Source organism: Drosophila ficusphila, unplaced genomic scaffold, assembly GCF_018152265.1.
Source record: "Drosophila ficusphila isolate 14025-0441.05 unplaced genomic scaffold, ASM1815226v1 contig_758, whole genome shotgun sequence".
Taxonomy (NCBI): domain Eukaryota; kingdom Metazoa; phylum Arthropoda; class Insecta; order Diptera; family Drosophilidae; genus Drosophila; species Drosophila ficusphila.
Window position 1 is genome coordinate 400,990 of NW_025064700.1, and position 15,214 is coordinate 416,203.

Sequence of the window (15,214 nt, forward strand, 5' to 3'; positions counted from 1 at the left end):
ACTATTAAGATCAGGTGATCTTATAAGTCAGGAAGGCCGAATTGTAGCAGGCATGTATGTATGTATATGTATAATTACGCATTACTCTAATAATGGATAAGTATGTATATAAGCTAAATGTTGGATGCCGTTAAAATATTCTAAGTATGTAAAGTCGTATTCTATTGTGTGTATACCCGAACGACATTGAAATGCAACTCTGAAAATGTGAGAGCAGAGAGCGATAATGAGGAAGGAGTTAGTTCTGATCAAGCAAGCAAACAGTGCAGACGCGAAACCCAAAGATTGCGAAATAAGCTAATTAAAACAGTGTAAAAACAATTAATAAAAACTAAAATAAAGACACTTAATAAATATATTTGTATCCTACAATAATAAAAACTATAATAAAGATATTTAATAAATACATTTGTACCCTACACTTTCTTGTTATAATATTGTTATTTATGTAATATTGTATACTTGTAAATAAATTGAACATTTTTGGAACTATACATTAATCGATCGTCATTCATCTATAAGAAAATATTAGATACAAAAATCCATGCTTCGTCCTAGAATTATTTAACCTCTAATCCTCAAACTAACGTAAAACAGAAAATAAGAGATAATGAAAGGATAAGAGAGAGAGATAAATACTAGAAGTTTCACTTCTGTCGTGCGTAGGCTGGACACACCCCTTTTTTTATACTGTAAGAGTCCAGATTTTATGTTTTTATCATTACAGAAAGCAAAAATAACATACAGCTCAAGAAAAAAAAAAACCTTCGCCAAGACTATAAGATCCGTCTTGGACGATGACCTACTCCCAAAGTACAACCTAGACGGGACGAGCGGTAAAAAAAGCCTAAAAAGCTTTTCAAAGCTATATGGTATTTTGAAAGGTAAACAAATGAATAATATTTTTCATTTATTTTAATATATTATTCGAAACAGCAAATTTAATAAATATCTGTTTATATTTTCAGAGGTCTCAGAAACGGCATTTCCGCTGGAAGATCCAGAGAAAAACATAAGAAAGGCGATACACAACGCCAAAAATACAATTTTTAAGAAAAAAAATAGGATTAGTGTGGGAGTGATTTTGCGAGTATCCCATATCCTGAATTCCTTATAATCTCTAGACAACAAGACAAACGAAATACTTACGACGAGGCAGATGGCCGAAACGACGCATTTCAAAAGACGACATCGAAACGACAAAAAGAAGAGCCAAAGATCCAAAAGGAGATGAGGAGATGAAGATGAACACAACGAGACCAAACCCGAGCAAGAAGGGAGTGTTCGACGAGATCTGGCCGAGAGAAGACGTGCTTTATTGACGAAGAAAACCAAACGACGCGATGACGAACCAGTTTTCCAATTTAATCATTATAAACCGTTTATTAAATATTGTCTTTAAATAAACGAATAATTTCACTATCCTTTAAAAATAAACAAACCCTACATTAGTACTAAATTTAACACTACATTACAATAAAAAGTGTGTGCGTACAAAGTACACATGTCAGAAGTGAAACTTCTTTGGCGAACTAATTTATCAGTCTTGTCTATATTTATACAAATCTAAAACTTTAGATTTCCGAGACTTAAAGAAAGGGAAAAAGGAAGATATGTTAGGATTTTAATTGTCATTAAAATATTAAAAGTGTTAAAAATTAATATACAGTAGAATCCTGTTATAACGACTCCGCTTATAGTGTCCGTCCGGGTATTGCGACGAAAACTCGATGGCTTGATTGGTCCCCAGACATCCTTCTGCTTAGTGCGTCTTCCGGGTATAACGACGAAAAATCGTCGGTCCCTTGAAAGTCGCTATAAGCGGATTCTACTGTAAATTATAAATTTAGTTTTTTAAATTTATTTCTTCAATATTTACACTATTCGACACGTTTCCTATGAGTATTGTTTTTAAAAACAAGAAAATAAGCTAGCTTCGGCTTGCCGAATACCCTTGCAGTCATCAAATATGTCGAACAAAACGCATAAAGGCTGAACAACAACGAAGCTAGGACGATTTTTCTATTCATTTTCCATATTTTTGTCTATAGATCATATGGCAGCTATATGATATAGTTGTCCGATTTTGATCAAATTTAATTCGTAATTCAAGAGTCGTGGGAAAACTTTATATTCTGATTTTTTGAGCTTATCCGTTATTTTTATATAATTTTTTGATCTTTCCTATGACAGCTATAAGATATAGTTGTGCGATTTTCATGAAACTCTTTTCTCAACTTAAGGGTTATTAAAAAACCTGATATTCAAAAAATTATGCTCGTGGGATAAAAAACAACGATGTTATCAATTTATTTCCATTAATTCTATATATATTTTTCGATCTCTTCTATGGCAGCTATATGAAAGAGTTATCCGATTTTGATAAAATTTAATCCGAAATTCAAAAGTAGTTAGAAAACTCCATCTTGAAGAAATCAAGCCGATCTGATCAAAAACAACAGCATGAGAATTTTTTATTTCATTCTCTCGTATGGGAGCTATCAGATATAGTCGACCGGTCCTGCCCGTTCCGACTTATATACTGCGTGCAATAACTACACACCTTTTGGGAAAGTTTTAGCAAGATAGCTTTAAAACTGAGAGACTAGTTTACATAGGAACAGACAGACGGACAGACGTACATTCGTATTTCGATTCTGATCGTGATGCTGATCAAGAATATGTATGTATACTTTATTGGGTCTAAGGTGTCTCCTTCACTGCGTTGCAAACTTCTGACAGAAATTATAATACCCTTTGCTCTGCAAGAGTATAATAATATAGTAAAAACATCTGAGAAGACAATAAATTCTTTCCGGTAAAGTTTTTCGATTAAAAACATGGCAATGTTCTAAAAACGGGTTGTCTCGCAGCTATTTTAACAAATAACAAGGTAGCATTTTTAAAAAAGAATAAATTTCCTAGCCCATTTTTAGCAAAAGCCCCTAAAGCGCAACTTTAACAATTATAAGTTAAAATCTGGAACTTTTATAGTTATCATTAATTTACAATGATTTTGTATAAATTTATATTGAGGTCAGGTATTTTTACTATTAACAAAAAATCACGAGGAATTTAATTTAATATTCAACATCTGAGATTTTACTATATTATTTTTAAACAAGAAAAGATGCTTATGTATATACCCTTGCAGTCATCAAATACATACATATGTATTTACATATGTCGAACAAAATACAACATCGAAGCTATGACGATTTTCCTATTAATTTTCCATATTTTCGACTATTGTTTATATGGCAGCTATATGACATGGTTATACGATTTCGATAAAATTTAATTCGTAATTCAAGAGTGGTTAGAAAACTCTATGTTCCAAAAATTATGCTTCTCTGATGAAAAAAATGGATAAGAATTAAGGTGCCAATCAAAAATAGTTTATGCATAGTTAAGCTGTAATAAGCTAATACATCAATTAAACTGTTAATATCTGCATGCAACCTGTTCAATTAGAATTTCTTTTGACACTCACACCTCTCACCCTTTTTTCTACTGCTGTAAATTAATTCGTTTTGGCACAGAAAGGATTTCGGCTTAAAAATCGTCTTCTTGCTCAAGTAAGCATACATACATACATACGCACTTACTTGTTCTCACACACGCAACCGTATTCTATTTTTAAATTTTTACGCTCTCAACTTTGTGCAAGCGCGCTGAGAGCGAGAGAGGATAGAAGAAGATAGAGAGATCGTTCGTCAGTGGTTAGAGAGGGATGGGGATGTGTCGCGTAACCAAAAAATGTGACGCGTAACCGAGAAATGTGACGCGTAACCGAGAAATGTGACGCGTAACCAAAAAAATGTGACGCTAAATTTTTTCCAACGCCGATAAAGAAGTTTCACTTCAATAATAATAGTAAAATAGTAAAGAATGTAAAATTGTCTGAAAAATGAAAGAAATAACCCTGTTTCCGACATATACATAAATAGAACATGAAACAATCTTCCTCAACAACAATTTTAAATCACACAGTCAAAAAATATAAACTATGTATGCCGCTGCAAATCGTTGCTTTCTAGCATACTTACCAGCAAAACGAGGAAACAAAATTTCTCCCGTCAACTCCCACGACAAGAGAAACAAAATAGTAGCTGTTTTTTCATTATCGTCGTTTATATGGCAATAAAAAATCGATGAATCACGATTTTTAAGAGTTTTATATCATTTTTGCAACAATTGGGTTTCTTTATTTTTAATACATTTTATAACGTTTTTAATCATTATTACTAAAAATATTTTCTAATACGGCCTCACCATTAATCTCATCACCATAATCAAAAAACTCAATTTCATTATTAGCGTTTGGAGGTATCAATGCACCATTAAATGTATCTTCCAATCGGTCTTCAATACCCATACTAGTGGCGATTCCATAAATTAGACGCATTAACACTAGTCTGATAAAATTTGGCGTGCTTGTATCTCTTCCTTTGTTTACAAAGACTTGTCTCGGATTAAAGCCAATTTTGTATGATTTTATATCCGAAATCATATTGAGCTGCTTATAATTGTTCATGTTTTGACTTAAGGTTGGAATACAACAAATAATTATTGTAATGACAGCAGTCCAAAAATATGTAAGAATCAAATAGTTTGCCATATTAAATGCACAGCGCGTTAAAACTTTTTAAGGTATATTGTGTTAACTTTGGTTTCTATATCAACTTATGTTAGCTTTCCCTTTTTTATAGATGGAAATTCTTTAGCTTCACACACATATGTACATATGTATCTAAACATAAACATCGATTTCTCTTTTCTATATAAAAGTGTTATTACACACAGAAAGGCTAAAATGTGTGTAAACCAAAAACCGGATCTGAAGGCCATGATGGTAACGAAAACATCATGATAAACTGACATTTAAATCTTGTTCATAAACTACGTATATCTTCGATGGGTAATATAATAATACTGGAGAGCACTGATTTAGCTAGCTTATGAGTTTTTTTTCGATCAATATTCATTGTTGGGTATTTTATTTCGTAGAAAATAAGGTGAGAATGTTTTTGAGTAACTTGTAATAAAAGAAAATTACATAAAATGTTAATGGATTACACAGTCTTACAAAATTCAAAAAAAATTTGCAACGGAGATAGGGTGTATTTTTTTGTGTTGGGGGTGACGAAAGACTACAAAAAACATCAAAAAAAGGGTTAGTTAGTTGTAGAAATTTCGCAGTAGAGGCAATTTTTAATTTTTCGCCTTTCTTACAAGTATTAGCTGCAATTTATAGTTTAGTTTATTAGTACTTTGTTTCAAAGGTAATACTCTTACGCAAATTTTAAGCCCATTTGACGTTGCCTACCTCATTGCTATCCCGAGTTATGGCCAAAAGTGTAGAAAATGCTATTCAAAAAAATGTCATTTTTAGCATTTTTATTCACCTTTGACGTTGTAAAACGGTACCGTGGGGCAAGAAATGTAAAAAATTCTTTTCTGGTGTCGTAGAGAATTCTAATACGAACATCCCCATATATCCCACTGGGTAAAATTTTTCAATTATAACGTTCGCTTTTTTTCGAAAAAGGCGAAAAATTAAAAATTGCCGCTACTACGAAATTTCTACAACTAACTAACCCCCTTTTTTTTATGTTTTTTGTAGTCTTTCGTCACCCCCAACACAAAAAAATACACCCCATCTCCGTTGCAAAATCTTTGTAAGACAGTGTTATCGGTACCATTCATTAAAGTCACTCATAACTTAATGGGTTACAAAATAATCTTAGGAAAAATCAGTGTAGCCACGTCGTCAGCGCGTCTTCTTCCAAGTTGGCTCTGCATTTCCCCATAGGTTCATACCTTTCCCCCTGAAATAAAAAGTAATATCCGGCCCAGCAACCTTTTATCTTATGTGTGTACCGACGTACATACAATGTAGCCCTTATCATTAACCATAAATTGAATAATGAAAGTGTAAAGTCAAAAATATGGCATTCCAGATCAGTTTTCAGGTGTAAAAGTAGATAGATTAGTCATATTAATTGCTAAACAGAACATCACCCTGCAGTTCTGGCTGTCCACAAGTAAATTGTGGAATTCCCAATCATGTTTGTAGGAAAGGAAAATTAACATTCCTAAGTTTCCCTCTCTTTCTCACTCTTATAATACGATTTCGTTGCTTGCACCCGACGGCGGCCCGATTCCAAATTTGTCTTCTATTCTTTCGTTTTTCTAATTGCACTGTTGTCATTCTCCGTTAGAAACAAAAAACTGGTTACCGCTGGAAAATACGGCTGAGGGGCGCTCGACTTACCTATGTATACTCTTTTGATGTTAAAGTTCTTCAAATATTAAATATAATATATATATATACTTATATATAATATATTTTATATATACAACATTATATAAATTATTGAACCAAGATAACCATAACACAACATTGATTGCAAATATAGATATAATATGACTCGCCTGTCATTTATGGCCGGTTATACCCAAAAAAGAAGGGTATACTGAAAGGGTGAAACATAAAATTGAACTGCTTATTCTTTTGCGTTGTGCGTTAACAATTAGTTGTGAAATTACTTATTTTGCGCACCGGGCAGCGGAATCGTTTAAAAATCATGAAAGTGTCGTTAAGATTACAAAAATATTATGTCTTTTACTACAAACTTATTTAAATCTTTTTAGGATTCAGCCTGTTTGTACGATAAATTCGTTTGAAAGGTAAGTTTGCTTTAAATTAAAAAAAGTAATACATATATAATATGTAATAATAAAAATATTTTTTTTACTTCCACATAAATTCCACATAAATGGTAAACAAAAACTTTCTAATTTCATATTATTTATGTACTTATCTCTTATGTTACAGAATAAGATTTATTAATAAAATAAAAAAGAAATAAATACATATATATGGTTTTTCATATGAATTTGGGGATGACATTTTTAGACATTGGCATAGTTGATTTCACTAAGGGCATCCTCGCAAAAGCCATCGATGAAAACTTCGCCTCCACTTCAGCTACGAAATCATCTATGGCTTATATGAATTTTTTCCATACAAACTTCGTATAAGCCACCGACGACTCGTTTGATGAAACGGACAAAAAGTTCATCGAGAGCGACATGTATACCGAAAACAGCAGTCCCATATAAAATTTCTCTATGAAATGTCGTCGGTGCGGCACAACCAGCTAGCCCCGCTGTCGTCGGTGCTTCGTCGCACATTTCATCTACGACAAAGCAATTTTGGAACTGCAGGGCAATTACTCATTATCGCAACAAATGCACAACACTACTCCGCCATCCAGGTTCTGACATTCTGTATACATAAGTCATGTATCACCCAACTCACAATAACAATATGTAAATTAACAATATGTACTTTTTAGGATTTATTTAAGACGCGATTTTAATTTGCGAATGAGAAGACTTTGTAATTGCGAGGTTTGACCGTCACCGTTTATTTCCAAAATTCTAATGCTAAGTACATTAATTCTTATAACGAAAGCTAGCCCTATGCCGTAAAAGTGCTGACCCGGCTGCCCATGCATGGTGTTGGGTAGCCGCCGTTGCATCGGAGTGCATTGCCCGCTGATTGCGCTGACCGAAGCCTGGGATTTTTCAACGTCGTTGTGCAACGTCCGCAGGTGTCGCTAGCCTTGCATTATTTTATTCTGTTAAGCATTATCAGCCTGGGAACTTCCGTTCTGCCGAGAGACCGTGTTAAATCCTCCCTTACTTAGATGAATGACGTCCTCGGACTTTTTGAAGCTGTCAATGATAACTTGAAGGTCACGCTGACGTTGGTCTCGCTGGCATTTTTGATAGAGCTTGTAAATAGTAAAGGAGATGACCAAGAAGGCGATCGCGACCACTCCAGATATTATAGGCCGTGTTTCCAGTGCCTTTTCTATTTTGCCAATGTAACGTAGGTTTTTCATATTTAATTTTTGTAAGTATGGTAAGCTCAGTATTTCTTGATGGTCCGTAATGTTAAGGACTGTTGATGCAGCGGGGGCTGGTAATTTTTTAACGTAGCTCTTCAAGTTTTGGTATATGGTGTTATTTATTTTTACCTCGTCGTCGAATGTAACGAGGAACGTTCCGGTTACCAGTTGTCCATTGATCGTAGCAGTTCCGTCATTGAGAATGATGACGCCATCATCGATGATTGTTAGGGGTTCAAGGTGGCTGGTGCGAGTCGAGCAGTGTGCGTTGCCTCCTGAGTGATGTTGCTGTGCGCAGGTGGTGTAGGGCATTTCTCTGCAAAATGTTGTTGTAAGGGCGGTGCTGCAGTTTCCAATCGGCATGATTTTGTTACCACAGTCAGCTATAGTATTATCTTCAGCAAAATAAAGAATAGTGCCGTTGTTTTCAACGGGCCGTTGTTTTCTTCTTACAAGCTACGTACGGCTTAGGATATTTTTATATAAAGTGTAAAAAATTATTATTTAATAAAACTTTAATTTGTTCAACTTCCATTAAATCAGTAAAAGTAACATTTGTAGAATGTTCATTGATTAAATTTTGTAAACCATTTGAATCTAAAATTGCGGCGTTGATTATTCCAATTTTCGCAAGTGTAACTGACAACATTAAGGCTTCGAGTTCGGAAATAATTATTCTATTTCTTGATAGCAATTTTTCATACAAATTTTCTGTATTTATCTGTTGTACTTTTGCATTTTTTACTAAAATGTTTACTGTGTTTGTTAGGATATTTATTTGTTCCTGGGTCTTTGTGTTAATGTTTATTTGCCTATTTTCTGATTCTATGAGTTTTTTCTGCGTGAATTTAATTTTCTCAAAGTCATCGAAATCTGGAGTACCGGCTACGATTTTTAATGCGGTGCCTAATAAGTTGATGCTTCTAGCGTGTCTATGGTGAACATTTACTGTATCTATGAGAGTTCTAATGTGCCGTAAATCCGAGTCTAATATCTGCCTCATATGTGACCGAGGGAAATGTTCTTCCATTTCTTCCGTGTCCTTTACTATCTCCGAATACATTGTTAAATTGGTCGAATGTTTTAGGTACTGGAACTCTTTCCAAATGGTCACGTCTCCGTCTATGATTGGTATGTAGTTTGAGGCCGTATAATCGGTGATTTTGGCCGTTATTGATACGGCGAGAAGAAGTACCGTCCAAATCCTGAGGTGTTGAAAATAAAAGAACAGAAAAAATAAACTTTATTATAATAACTCAAATTGTCCTTATGGACCACCCTCCCTTTTATTAAGACTGTGGTCCCCAAGTCTGCTTAAATGGTTTCCTCGGTGTACAAATTTGAAAGTTTGTTTCCCAACCTCTTATTTGATTTTACGAGAACTTTGTCTCCTACTTGAAAATTTCTGTCTTGTCTAGTTTTATTTAATCTTTGTAGTTGGATGTTCTGTGCATTTGATACTTTATCTCTAATTTCTGCGTTAAGCTTTATAGTTGATGAGTGAATTATGTCGATGGGTCGTTTATTTGTTACAGTGTGAATGGTTCTATTGTATTCTATAGACGAGTAGTATTAACTCAACCGAGTCCTCAATACCTCTTTCGATTTTTAAACACCGTGCAATTTCTGTTAGTGTACTGTGGAATCTTTCCACTTGTCCGATCGATGTACTGTGAAGCGGCGGTGCATTAACGATTTCCACGTTAAACCGGTTGCTTAAAAGAGACCTAATTGTTTCAGATTTTATAGAGGGCTCATTATCGCAATATATAGTTTTCGGTCGCCGGTAGAAATTAATAAGTTGTAAAATCGCGGTTTGTACGTCTGAAATGGTTCTGGAAGCGATTGGTTGAACAATTGAAAATTTTGAAAATTTGTCTATGCAAGTTTTTTTTTTTTTTTTTTTTTTTTTACGCGCGTAGTCCCACGGCCCACTTTCCCGCCCAACCGACCGAGGGGCGACCGCCGTGTAACGTACGGCACGATTCGCGATAATTTTGACGCGAAAGAAAAGTTAAATTTGACGCGATGTTAATTAAGAAAAAAAATTAAAAACGAAGAAAAATTTTAAATTTAATTTAAGTTTAAATTTAGCAATCTAATTTTGTGCCAGAAATGTTAAAACTAATTGCTTAAGGAGCTGCAGAGAGTCAGAAGAGGATAAAATAGGAAAAAGTCTATTGTAGTCAGAACAAAGTACTCTGAAAGGCTCATGCACGTTATAATTACGTCTACACTGATTTAAAACTAAAGGAACATAATTTCTAGTTAATCTACTTGGTACCGAGAAATTTAGTCTACTCAGCAAATTAGGACAGTCAATATCACCACGTATAAGGTTATGAATAAATACAGTACCAAGCATCGTTCTACGGTTAGTAAGGGAGGGCAGGTTAATGAGGAGCAATCTATGCGAATATGAGGGTAGGAATAGGTTTGCATTCCAGTTAAGGCGGCGTAGTGCAAAAATTAAAAAGTTTTTTTGTACTGATTCAATGCGATCAGCATGTACTCCGTATTGAGGACTCCAAACGGGTGCCCCATACTCGAGGATTGGCCGGACCAACGATATAAATAAAGCCTTGGTAACGTAAGGATCCTCAAATTCCTTCGACCATCGTTTAATAAATCCAAGCATTCCCCTAGCTTTATTAACCATGCTCGAAATATGCAGAGTGAATTTAAGTTTGGGGTCCAATAGGACGCCAAGATCGTCAACAAGCGCTATTCTTTCCAAGGCACCACCACTTAGCGAATAGGTGACGTTATGCGGATTGACCCGACAGAACGTCATCAGCTTGCATTTGGAGCTGTTTAATTTTAGTAAATTGTCGTGACACCAGTTTTGAAAATTGTTTAGGTCTGCCTGAAGGCTTAAATGACGGGAGCAATCATTATACTGCAGACAGAGTTTTACGTCGTCCGCGTACATAAGTACGCGGGAATGCGTAATGATCGATGGAAGATCATTAATGAACAAAGTGAAAAGTAATGGTCCCAGATGGCTTCCTTGTGGTACACCAGAGGTAACTCTGAGGAGACCGCTTAAGGAATTTTTGAAAAGGACTCTTTGAGTTCGGCCACTGAGATAACTAAAGATCCAACTTAAAAGATCTGCTGGGAACCCCATCATGTCAAGTTTGCGAATCAAAAAAGTATTTTTTGTCTGTCGAAAATATGTCAATATGTAGGAGTTCGCCTGTGTATGAGGGAATGGGTGTTTCTCCGAGAATTTGTTTCTGAGGGTGTCTATCGTATTTTGCCTTCTGGCATATTTTACAATTTGCGACTACCTCATTTGCCATATGAGTCATTTTGGGAAAAAAATAGTCTTGCAGAATCTGTTTCACGTTTTCCTGAGCGGCTCTATGAGCCCTGTTATGTTCTGACACCGTAATTTCTTTTTGTTCGTTTTTGTCTAGGATGTCAGTCACCATACGGTTCGTGTAACGGAATGTGGTTGTTGGGAAGGTTTCTATTAATTTATGTTGGATAAATGCCAGTACTGGTAGTTCGCATAAAATTGTATTGACTACGTCTTTTTTGACCACATCGCATACTCTCTGTATAAGTGTTTCTCTATCCGAGAAATATAAGAGATGTCGAGTTTTTTCACCAAACATAATGACCGTTCTAACTGAAGCAGTTTCGCTTTCTTCTATGATTATCTGGTTCCGAGCAGTTGACCGGTTTGTCTGTTTTTTCAATAGTGTATGTGAGTGATAGCTCGCTATGTATTGTGGCAATATCTGACTGGGCATCCTCTTCTAGCGCGTGGATGTGCTGTCGGGACAGTACGTCAGCGACGTAATTATCTTTTCCTGGCTTATAAAAAATTTGGGCGTTGTGCTCGTCAATAAAAGCTTTCCAGCGCTTAATTTTTGCGTTTGGATTGCGATCTGAGATGGCGAAAGTAAATTGCTGATGGTCAGTAAAAATGTTTAAATTTTTCACGCCGTATAAGTAATTTTGGAGGCTTTTTAAGGCCCATACTATTGCTAATAACTCCCTTTCGTTAGTTGCAAAATTTAGTTCCCTGTCCTTTAAAGTTCGTGATATCATGGTTATGGGTTTTCCGTCCTGTGACAAGACTGCTCCCAAACCAAAAGACGAAGCATCTGTCGTCAAGTCGAACGCTTTTTTGTAGTTTGGATTTAATAGCATTACGTTTTCAGACGCGAGAACACTCTTAAGTTTTTCAAATGCCTGGCGTTGATTTTCGTCGAAGTTAACAGGTATTTTCTTTGATTGTCCTGCACTTACTAAAAGGAGATAATCTTTTAGGATGTCACTTATAGGTTTTGCAATAGAAGCAAAGTCTTTAATAAAACACCTATAGTAACTAGCTAGTCCGAGAAATGATCTGACATTAAAAAGTGTGGTCGGTTGTTCGTAGTTACGGATTGCATCTACTTTATTAGGACATATTCTTATCCCTCCACTTGAAACCACGAAACCTAAATACTCTACATTTTCTTTAAAATAATTAGATTTCTCGCGCGAAACTCTCATGTTGGCCTCATATAATTTGTCTAAGACCCATGCTATGTGTTTCACATGCTCGTGCATATTTTCCGAAAAAATAATTACGTAGTCGACGTAGACATAGCATGATTTCCCTATTTGTTCCCTGAGCACATCGTCGATGGCTCTCTGAAAAATGCTGGGTGCATTTTTCAATCCAAAGGGTAGTCTACAGAACTCATATTTCCCATTTTCTACTGAGAAGGCCGTTTTTTCTCTGTCGCTCTCGGCGAGTAGTATCTGGTGAAAACCAGACTTTAAATCTAATGTGGTAAAGTATTTTGCCTTTCCTAAATTTTCCAAGATAAAAACTACGTTCGGGATAGGATATTTGTCATCTATTGTCTTCAAATTAAGCTTTCTGAAGTCTATTACTAGGTGTTTCCCTATTCATCGGTCCCTTTTTTATCTACAACCCAAACGGGGTTGTTATATGGAGACCGAGATGGTCGGATTATGCCGTCTCGTATCATCGCTTGTGTTTCTGTGTTTACAAAGTCGGACACACCCATCGGGTATGGATACAGTTTTGAATATATCGGATCTTCATTCTCTGTCCGGATAGTACCAACAATGTTAGTATTGTACGGCAGCGCTTCGTTTGGCTCTGCAAATACACCCGTATGGTTTCCTAACATTTCCTGGAATTTTTGCAATATTTCCTGCGGTACCACTATATCCTCAACTTTTGAGAAATTTACATTTTCACACTTCAAAAATTTAATTTCCTCCGAACTGCTGTTAGTTATAAACTTTTTTCCTTTTAAGTCAAGTACGACGTCAGTCTTTTTTAGTAGGTCCAGTCCAATAATTCCATCAAACGTTGATAAGTTTGGTAGCAAGAAAAATGTTGTATTTGTATTAAAAATGTGCATTATACATTTTTATACCCTTGCAGAGCAAAAGGGTATTATAATTTCAGTCAGAAGTTTGCAACGCAGCGAAGGAGACACCTCAGACCCCATAAAGTATATATACAATTCTTGATCAGCATCACGAGCAGAATCGAAATAAATTTGTACGTCTGTCCGTCTGTCTGTCTGTCTGTCTGTCTGTCTGTCTGTCTGTCTGTCCGTCTGTCCTCCTGTCGGTTTCTATGTAAACTTGTCTCTCAGTTTTAAAGCTATCTTGCTGAAACTGTTCCAAAAGGTGTGTAGTTATTGCACGCAGTATATAAGTCGGAACGGGCCGGATCGGCTGACTATATCGGATAGCTCCCATACGAGGGAATGAAATAAAAAATTCTAACACCGTTGTTTTTCATCAGATCGACTTGATTTCTTCAAGATGGCGTTTTCGAACTGTTATTAAATTTCGGATTAAATTTGATCAAAATCGGATAACTCTATCATATAGCTGCCATAGGACAGATCGAAAAATATATATAGAATTAATGGAAATAAATTGATAACATCGTAGTTTTTTATCCCACGAGCATGATTTTTTGAATATCAAGTTTTTTAACAACCCTTATATTGAGAAAAAGTTTCATAAAAATCGGACAACTATAATTTATAGCTGCCATAGGAAAGATCGAAAAATCTATATAGAAATAACGGAAATAAAATTATAACATCGTTGTTTTTCATCAGACAAGTATGATTTTTGGAATATCGAGTTTTCTTACGACTCTTGAATTACGAATTAAATTTGATCAATCATATCAATCATATAGCTCCCATATGATCTATAGTCGAAAATATGGAAAATGAATAGAAAAATCGTCATAGCTTCCATGTTGTTAGGCTTTATGCATTTTGTTCGACATATTTTATGACTGCAAGGGTATATAAGCTTCGGCTTGCCGAAGCTAGCTTCCTTTCTTGTTTATTTATAGTGTTATGACCATGGATTGATTTTATAGAAAATCGTTTATTTACGGAAACAACGTTTTTTAATTCTTTAATAGGTTTGATGTAATTTTTGGAAGCCCCTGTGACAATTTAAAGTTTTATTTTTCTCCCTGCGATATCCCTTTCTATGAATGGGAGCAGGGAGTTATGCCTAAAAAATTTATTTCATCATATTCTACTAGATCATCGTCGATGTTCTCACATTCCTCTTCGGCTACTGCCGGGTATTTATTATTGGTTTCATTTGGTGGGTCGTTTTCTACAGCTAGATGATTTATCCTCTGGTGTTTTGGTCCTGCATATCTAGCGCTACTACTAGTTGGCATTTTAATCGTCTGTTCCTGATTATTGGTACCTTTGGGTGGAATATTTTGGTAAGTGCTTTGAATTTGTCTTGAAAACGGTCCACTTTGTTGGTTTTGGGTTGGTTGTCTAAAACGGGATAATGAAGGATCGACGTCCATTGGTTGGGTCGGTTCCTGTCTGGATGGCTGTCTCAGAGGTATTTTATTAAAATGGCGATTTTTACCATTTGGGTTAAACTTAGCGTCCGTCGATGCACTTCTTTGCTCAGCCCTTTGGTGTTTTTCCTCCGTGCTACGTGCGAAACTACTTGCGAAGATGTATCGCTCATGATTAGGGTCTTCTTCTTGGGCTAATGCTAAAGCAGAAGGTAGATCAGTCGGTCTTGCCGAAAAAAGAACGTCGCTAAGCGATTTTCTTGTGCCTGAAATAAATACTCGTAGCGCATCTGCTCTGTATTTTTCGTTCAGTGAGGCAGCTACGGTGTTGTCGTAGGTCATTATTGTCTTGTTTATAAGCAGAGTCAGTTTTTTCTCCACTTCGTCATAGTACTGAAGAAGTGTCATGTTTCCTTGACGGAGTGTTGACATCTCCTGTTCTATTAAATATATC

The 15,214-nt window shown here is 35.6% G+C and overlaps 1 long non-coding RNA gene across 1 annotated transcript; it reads left to right on the forward strand.

Annotated features, from left to right (window-relative positions):
* Positions 1-250: 250 nt before the first annotated feature.
* Positions 251-1,519, forward strand: LOC108095637. Its single transcript, XR_001771672.2, has 3 exons — positions 251-311; positions 728-884; positions 969-1,519. It is a non-coding gene; the product is annotated as an uncharacterized LOC108095637 (long non-coding RNA).
* The last annotated feature ends 13,695 nt before the right edge of the window (positions 1,520-15,214 follow it).